At 27.8% G+C, this 8,299-nt stretch overlaps 1 long non-coding RNA gene across 1 annotated transcript; it reads left to right on the top strand.

The window, feature by feature from the left end:
- The first annotated feature begins 296 nt into the window (after positions 1-296).
- Positions 297-3,686, top strand: LOC132946930 (uncharacterized). Its single transcript, XR_009664805.1, has 7 exons — positions 297-378; positions 519-691; positions 845-1,029; positions 1,117-1,172; positions 1,288-1,356; positions 3,187-3,279; positions 3,355-3,686. It is a non-coding gene; the product is annotated as an uncharacterized LOC132946930 (long non-coding RNA).
- The last annotated feature ends 4,613 nt before the right edge of the window (positions 3,687-8,299 follow it).

Below are 8,299 nucleotides of genomic sequence, written 5' to 3'. Positions count from 1 at the left end.
TAAGCCGTGATAACGACGATACCGCTCCATAGGTACTACAAACTAGTGATGGGCACTATCGAATAGTAACGCTGTACTATCGAATGTATCATTCGAATGTTTTTTTATATGACCGAATAGTTTTCAATTTAAAAACTATTCGAATAGACCGAATAAAAACTGTTCGAATACACCGATTTTTTTCAGAACTATCGAATATTCGAATAATTCGATTATTCGAATACTTCAGAACTATCCAATATTTGAAATACTATCGAATAATTCGATAGTCATTATTCGATAGAGTCCATCACTTCTAATAACCAACACATTTAGATAATAAACAAATAATTGGCATTGTCTTATTCTGTGTAATTGGTTACATCTTTTTACATGAAGGTAATTTATTTATTTTATTATTTCACATTTCTTTAATCGTATTTTATTGTTATCCAATTAAGTTAGACTTGTGACGATACAAATTTTAATGATTTCGTGTTACGTTTATAAACAATGTTCATGACGATAATATTTTTCAGGAATAACTAGGATTTGTATATCTGCACGTCGCTTCTTCCGCTATATACTGACTACCTACTGACTTGTGACTACTCAACTAGTGGCTGCTGCAGAATTCCGAGCAGAGTACACCTCGCTGTTTGCTTTTCCACTGTGAGCGTCTGATGTTTTGATGTTCATGATTTCGATGCAGGTACCTAATTAATAATTTTTATTATTCGACATTTCTTAAATCATTTATTGTTATCTAATTGAGTTAGACTTGTGATGATACATTCAATGAGTTTGTGTTTTGTTTGTAAACAAGGTTTATACTTTATTTTGTCATGGCAATAATATTTTTCAGGGATAACTACGATTGCATATCTCGTCTATACTATACTAACTACTAACTTGTGATAACAAGTGGCTGTTGCAGAATTCTGAGCAGAGTGCAGCTTGCTGTTTGCCTTAGCACTGTGTGCGTTTGATGTTCATGGTTTCGATTCAAAAGAAAACAAATATTTTTTGATAATCTACATTACGTTAAATGTAAAAAATTTTTTATTAAATTAATTAAAGTGTTTGAAACTTATTTTTTATTGTGTAAGATATTATTATATTTAAAAAATGTTTCAGATTCAGAATTTCATTTTGGGAATACCTACCTACATTACGATTTAGTGGTATAAAAGGTAAAATATGATATTATGTTAGATAATATTTTAATAATTTCAAATTTCATTTTGAAACTTCTCAAATCCTTACATGCACCTATAACTATGATAGTATTGTATTATTTGATTTTAGTATTTACCATTCGAGGCTGCTGATTATATGATTAATTTGCACTTCTAACCAAAGAACGGACGTATAATGGTAATTATAATATTATTATTAGTTATGCAGATAAATCATCTTTTGTTTATATACTTATATTTGTTGAGCTATAATAATGGTGTACCTACTGAAAACTATAAAAATAAATCATTTGTTCCCAATCTTTAATTTAATAAAACAAGAAGGTTACACTGAAACTTTAAGAATTATTAATCAAATTCTTAGTTTTCATTTTGTGTATTAATGAGTTTTAAATGCTGTGTACTATCCGAGGTATTATCAATAATTATTTTCAAATATTTTTACACAGCTAAAGTAACAACAAATATATTATTATATAACGTTTGTATGTTTGATTTTTAGGGGGGAAACTGTATGTGCACATTTTATTCAATTATTTACTTGCTTTGTTACAAAAAAATATATAACCTAGTTAATTTGTAGACTAGTTATGAAACACAAATTCAGTTAAAAGTCAATTAACTTTACTATATATTGTATATCAGAATAAAACAATTAAATTCATATTGTTGACAATGAATACATTGACTGTAGTAGCATGATGAGTAATTTTAATAAAGTAATATTTAGTCATCATAGAAATGTTAATTAAGATATTTTATAATTAGATAAATATTATATTATTTTATACCTATTATGTCTCCATTTCAAAACACATACATTATGGTTTTGCATCTGGTCATTGGTTTTATCAATAGTTTAGTTTCACAATGCTACGTTTAAGTTAACCATGTGTGCATTTTTTTTTTGTACATTATAAGAGGACGCTACACTGGGATTTGTTGTCTTCGTCTTGCAAACGTACAGCATAGGAAATTTGACGTTCACAATAATATATTTTACTCTGTTGTTTCTAAATTTAGAATTAATTTACCTCTTATAAAATTTAATGGTAAGAAGGGCGTCTCGAGGCTTTTAGTGATATTTTTCCTTAGAACTAATAAGGCAGTCATGACATTTTTTAGAACTCACTTAAAAATATCAATATCAATAAAATCCTCGGAAACGCTGTGGTTAATATTCTTACTTTTAAATTGAATAAGAGGTAAATTCATTTTAATTTTAGAAATTAAAGAGAAAAATGTGTTGTCGTGAACGTAAAATTTACAATGTTGTATGTTTATAACACGGAGTCAACAAATGCCCTAAACAAACTTCATTCCATTTCACTATATCTTGAGCTACTTCATTAAAGTAGTCTACCTCTAAATGTATTTTGTCTTATAACCTTGAAACAAACAATTATTTATCTTATCAGAAATGTTTTGTTTTTGTTTAAAATTAATTAATAAAACTTCAACGAGAACAATACAGTTTATGACCTGTTTTGCATTAGATATTGTTAGATCATTAGCTGAGTGATAGATAAATTGATTTTAGAATGATATGGTTTTTCTCATATTTGTTAAAGATAGAAAATTGAGTTAAATATATTGCAAGAACCTGCAGAAGTTGTTCTCATAGCATTTTTTTTTAGTCCATTAAGTTTAAATTTTGACACAATTTTCCTAAATTAAAAACATTAGTAAATTATTTTGTAGATAGTAATATTAATTCAGTTTATAAAATATTAAATTTTTATAGCTAATGCTCGAACATTTAGTAAAAGGTTCCTCATAAGTAGTTCTTGCCAAATCCCAAAAATGTATCAATAAATAAACTATATTTTACTCATAGTTTTTTTTGAAGTTTAAATATTGACAACATTGTAGCAATGTAAGTTATTTTGTTGGAATTCAAAAATATAATATACGTGATAATTAGTATTAGTTCTTTTACATTAAAGATTTGTAATTTATATATAATGATACATACATAAATTAAATTTATTTTATTTTATTAATTTAGGATTTTGATCCTCATTGTGCTGTACCAGGATGTCTAACTAATACTGATGTAGAGGAGAATGAAAATATCAGCTTGTTCCGACCAACGTCAATAGTAGGTTTTATAAACATTCATAATTATTGTTTTAAAATAATTGTTGATGTCCGTTCTTTTTTTCTTATTTTGTAGGAAAAATTATATGATTGGAGTTTATCATTAGGTTGCCAGTTGACCGTAAACAGTTGTGTGGTGTGTCAACGACACTTCAGAAGTGAAGATATTATTTATGGAAGAGTATTGGTAGATGGTTCAATTATAATAGTAAAAGCATTAGACCGTTCTACTTTGCCAATACCAATGGATGCTGCTGAGGAGTAGTATTGTGCAAACAAACCCCCCTCCGCTGTCGCTTCAAACTGGATAAACATACAAATAAAAATAAATACCAATTAATGATACCCAATCAGCTTTTATTTTTGGATTAAATATTTTTACTTAAATTTTACTTAAAGTTTTTTACATGCTTATTTGAGTTTTTATAATGATGTTTTTAAGCGCTTATTTTAATGATGTTAAGGACTACAATTCCCAAGCCCTGGTTATAACTATAATACTATTAACACTACTTTATTACTTATATACATTAGTTAAGATTGGCATATCAAATGAGAAGATACGATTTAACTTGCCGCTATCATAATTTAAACACATATATTTATATTTTATTTTTTTTTTTTTACTTTAAATATTACATTTTTATTTATGTGATCAACTTTATTTTGATAAAACAAATAAAATAAATATGTAGCAAAATTGCATTTAAATGACCTACATTGCCCCCAGATTTCACCTTTTTCAAACTCTGTTAAATGTTAACTGTACAGATTTTTAACACGGGTATTTGCAGCCTGTGGGGTTGTGTTGGCCAAACATAAATTACAAGTCTAAAATCATAATATCCAATCAGTGTGTGTTAGGCAAACTTTTCTTGCCTATTTTGTACTTTTGTAGTGCATGTTTCAAATGTTTGCATGTATATTTTACAATTTAAAATATCGTATACTTAATACACTATGATTTATTGTATTGAAAAACAATTTACATAATATGTATGGTTAACATAAAAAGAAATTAGGTAGTATCTGTTTACTTATACTATATCCATCATAAATGTAGGTGTTAATTTGTTAAAAATATTCTTATATCAACGTAAAAGTGAAGTGACAATAGTTTACAACCTTATTTTTCAGTTATGTCCGGCTGGCGGCCATAAGATATTTTATCCCGTTATAGTATAGGTAAGAGTAAATTCGACCAGGGGTATGATGGCAATTAGGTACTTTAGTTCTTACACAGCTAGTTGGCTAGTATATAAATACAGTGCAGTGTGTATAGATTATATTATTATAAACTAGTTTAAAGTTTTATCTAAGTAGTTTTACCTAGCCTAATATTTGAATTGGTTGATTTATTTTTAAACAATATGTTTTAAGTTACCTACCTAAGTAGGTATTTACAATAGACGTCAGCGAATGAACATATTTTAATGAAATACCTACTTTTGGCAGAATGCAGAATAGGCAGTGGCGCAGGAACTATTTTCCATGAGGGGGGGGGGGGGGCAAAACATAAACACCTAACAACTCCTATATAATATTTATTTGTGATTCTTTCTTCATATTTTATTATTTTTATGTTTATATGGGTAGTGTAAGAATTATATAAATGTATTGATATAATTATATGGGTAGTATAAATGAAGGTATTTTGTCGTCCAAAAAAAGGACAAAAACACATTGCATGAAATTATACAAAGAGAGGTTATTGTTGGGTTTACATTACATTCCGATGGCTGTTCAGGGTTGGGTTCTAAAGTGGCAAGGTATAATAATAAATATTATAATATAGTTATAAAACCTAAGTATATATAATAATATAATAACTATTACAGGTATCTTCTTGAAACATGGTGGAGAAATATGAATAAAACTGACATTTAACGCGTTTCTGAGGGACATGGCACAAGTATTTTAATATTTATTAATTTAATTTTTATTTTGTTTTATATTTAATTTTATATTAATTATTTTTAGATGTATGAATGTAATGGTTTTACAATGATATTTATTTCTTTTTCTTTTTTATTCTGTAAACCCTTTTCTCCCTCTAAACTTGCTCAAAAGTATCAAGTATAGCATCTTTTCTGAAAGATAATGTTCTATAAATCTTCTCTTCTTAATGCGTTATGCTTGCGTCGTGTGGACAAACGTGATAACTCACACTATCAGCCAATCAACACATTTTCCCACCACCATCGTAGTATTATAGAAAAAAAAAAGGCTGTGGTTGTTTTACGATATAATGGACTGGAAACGATATGGTTGGCGATGGTCCGAGGACGGCCACAAAAAGGTTCCACCGTAGATAAGATAACTGCAGGGACCACGAATTAAGATATTATATCCATAGGTTGATACTTTCAACTTTGATAGGTATAATACTAAACAAGTGATGATAACTTATTTTAATACCTTATTAATGCATTTTTAAATTAAATTAAAATAACTTCACTTATTAATTGGCAAGGCTGGGCAAGTTAATGATATTTTTTAACTCGTTATAAGTAAAGTATTTTTTTTTCAATTAAGTTAAAAGTTAAGTTAATCGACATTTTTAAAACATCAATTAAGTTTAAATTAAGTTAACAAATAATGTTAACTTAACTTAACTTCAATTAATAAGTAAAAAAATGCATTGAAAACGTATATTAAAATAACCAATACGATATGTTAATCACTTGGATATAAATATACCTATTAATAAAGATACATATCATTTTAGAAATCTATATTTCACTCTTGGTTCATTTAAATTTAAATTTTAGCGTGAATGTGCTTAGGTACTGTATTGTAACATTTATTTTTTCAAAAAATAAATTACTCAATCGTTTAAAAATTATAAAAAAAACTGCTATATTTTTATTTAAAATATCTATTAAATTTTAATAGTAATGCCATCTAAACATTTTGATCTGCCATTGATCCTCTTCTCTTATTTAGTAACTGTCCTCCAGCACTAAAAAGCCGCTCAACATTTGCAGATGAAGGGATGGCAGTATTATACTTAATATTATATTTCTTTAAGTGTATTTAGTAATTATTCTGAAGGAGATTTAATATTTGTGTTAGACAAAGTATTGTCAAAAAGAAGAGTTTATAATCATTATTTGAATCTGATAACCGTGAGATTAGAAAACCGTGGTATGAACTATAATAATGTATAAATGTATAATACACCAGTATAAGTAGGAAGGTATTTTTGTAATAAAATAATTATATTACAAAATAAATTAATAAGTAATAACTAACAAATACCTCATAAATAGGTATTATAAATCATAGCTCCGAGAGCTCGTACCTATTGATGTCTTTATATACGGACAGGTAGTGTTAGATACATAATAATTACCCCTATATTATTATTAATTATTTCCTAATTAATACAACATATTACTGATATTGGTTTTTATTTATAAATCAATATACAAAACTCTTCGCAAGTATACCTTTTTTTCTGATAATATTTTCTTTATTCTACGAACGATAAATTAAATAAATAATGTTTTTCAGAAAAATTTCTGTTAGTTCAAAATTAACTTGATTGGTAGTATTAAAAATAATTTAAATTGATTTTAAGTTAACATAGATAAAAATGAGTTAAAATAAAGTTGAGTTAGGTAATTAAAACAGCAAACTTATAAGTTAAGTTAATGAGTTCAAATTAACTTAACTTATTACTTATGAACTCGTTAATGCCCAGCCTTGTTAATTGGAGTTAACAGTATTTAACATTTAAGGGGAATTATTTAGGCAATTTCTCATCTCGCCGTTGCCACCCGAGATCTTTGTGTTGGTCGTAAATGATTATTAGCGTGTGTGGCGTCCATGAGGGTCGATTTTAGGGGAAATGGTAAACTCCTACAAATGTAGTGTTATCTCCTACAAAAGATAGTGTTAACTCCTACAAAAGATAGTGTTAACTCCTATAATAGATAGTGTTAACTCCTACAAAAAATTAATACCGTATTGCTGTAAAAATATCAGTCCTGCAATATATTAACATAAAATGGTTTGAAAATATAATAAAAATGTTAATAAAACAATAATCATTATCATTTACGATTAAAACAAACTTTTTTTGAAAAAAATAATAAAAAATTCAATAAAACAATACTAAGTCATAATCATTTACGTATATTTTTGTGGCATACTTTGGAGATAAACTCTAAACGTGAAATTTTAGCGGTACGGAGTGCTCTCGCCGCCCACGCACGCACACGTCACTATCAGTATGTAATATTGTGATCATGAAATATGTTTATTTTTCACTCAAACATACGATTCTAACTCCAACAATACGTCACAACGATTGTCTCGATATGCAGTCTACAAAATATTCTTTTTTTTCCCAACATGTACGAGGATCGATCGAGGCACAATTTTAAAATTGTGTTTAGTTAATTAAATATTTAAGTTGGAAATTCTGGATTTTTTTGAATATTATACAATTTTTATTGCAATTTAAATCACAAAAATTAAAAATGCTGCTCCCCTTGTTTATATTATTACGGACGATCCGAACATTTTTTTTAGAATGAAAGTCCTAATAATTGTCGACACGTATCGTTGGAATTAGAAACAGAAAATTTTGACAAAAAAAATTGTGGTAGTGAGGCCCATAGATAATATGTACAAGTATATACAACAACTAGATATCCGTCTTTACAGTTGTGACCAAGTTTGAAGTCGGTCGCCATTTATAAAGCAGGCAATGTTTAGGTACATTTGTTTTACATTTATTTATATGCATATTATATATTTATCCATACATAATAATATATACTATAATAATATTATTTTGTAAACATCGCCTGCTTTGTAAATGGCGGCCGACTTCGATGACAAAAAGGAGACGGCTATCTATATAGTTGTTGAATATTATATCTACGGTGGGGCCTCATCATTTCCGGGCAAACGTCGTCCGACACCGCCGATTGGGTAAGCCGTGATAACGACGATACGGCTCCATAGGTACTACAAACTAGTGATGGGCACTATCGAATAGTAATGCTGTA

The sequence above is a fragment of the Metopolophium dirhodum genome, chromosome 6 (genome assembly GCF_019925205.1).
Source record: "Metopolophium dirhodum isolate CAU chromosome 6, ASM1992520v1, whole genome shotgun sequence".
In the NCBI taxonomy this organism is placed as follows: domain Eukaryota; kingdom Metazoa; phylum Arthropoda; class Insecta; order Hemiptera; family Aphididae; genus Metopolophium; species Metopolophium dirhodum.
This window is presented reverse-complemented; position numbering and strand designations above follow the sequence as displayed.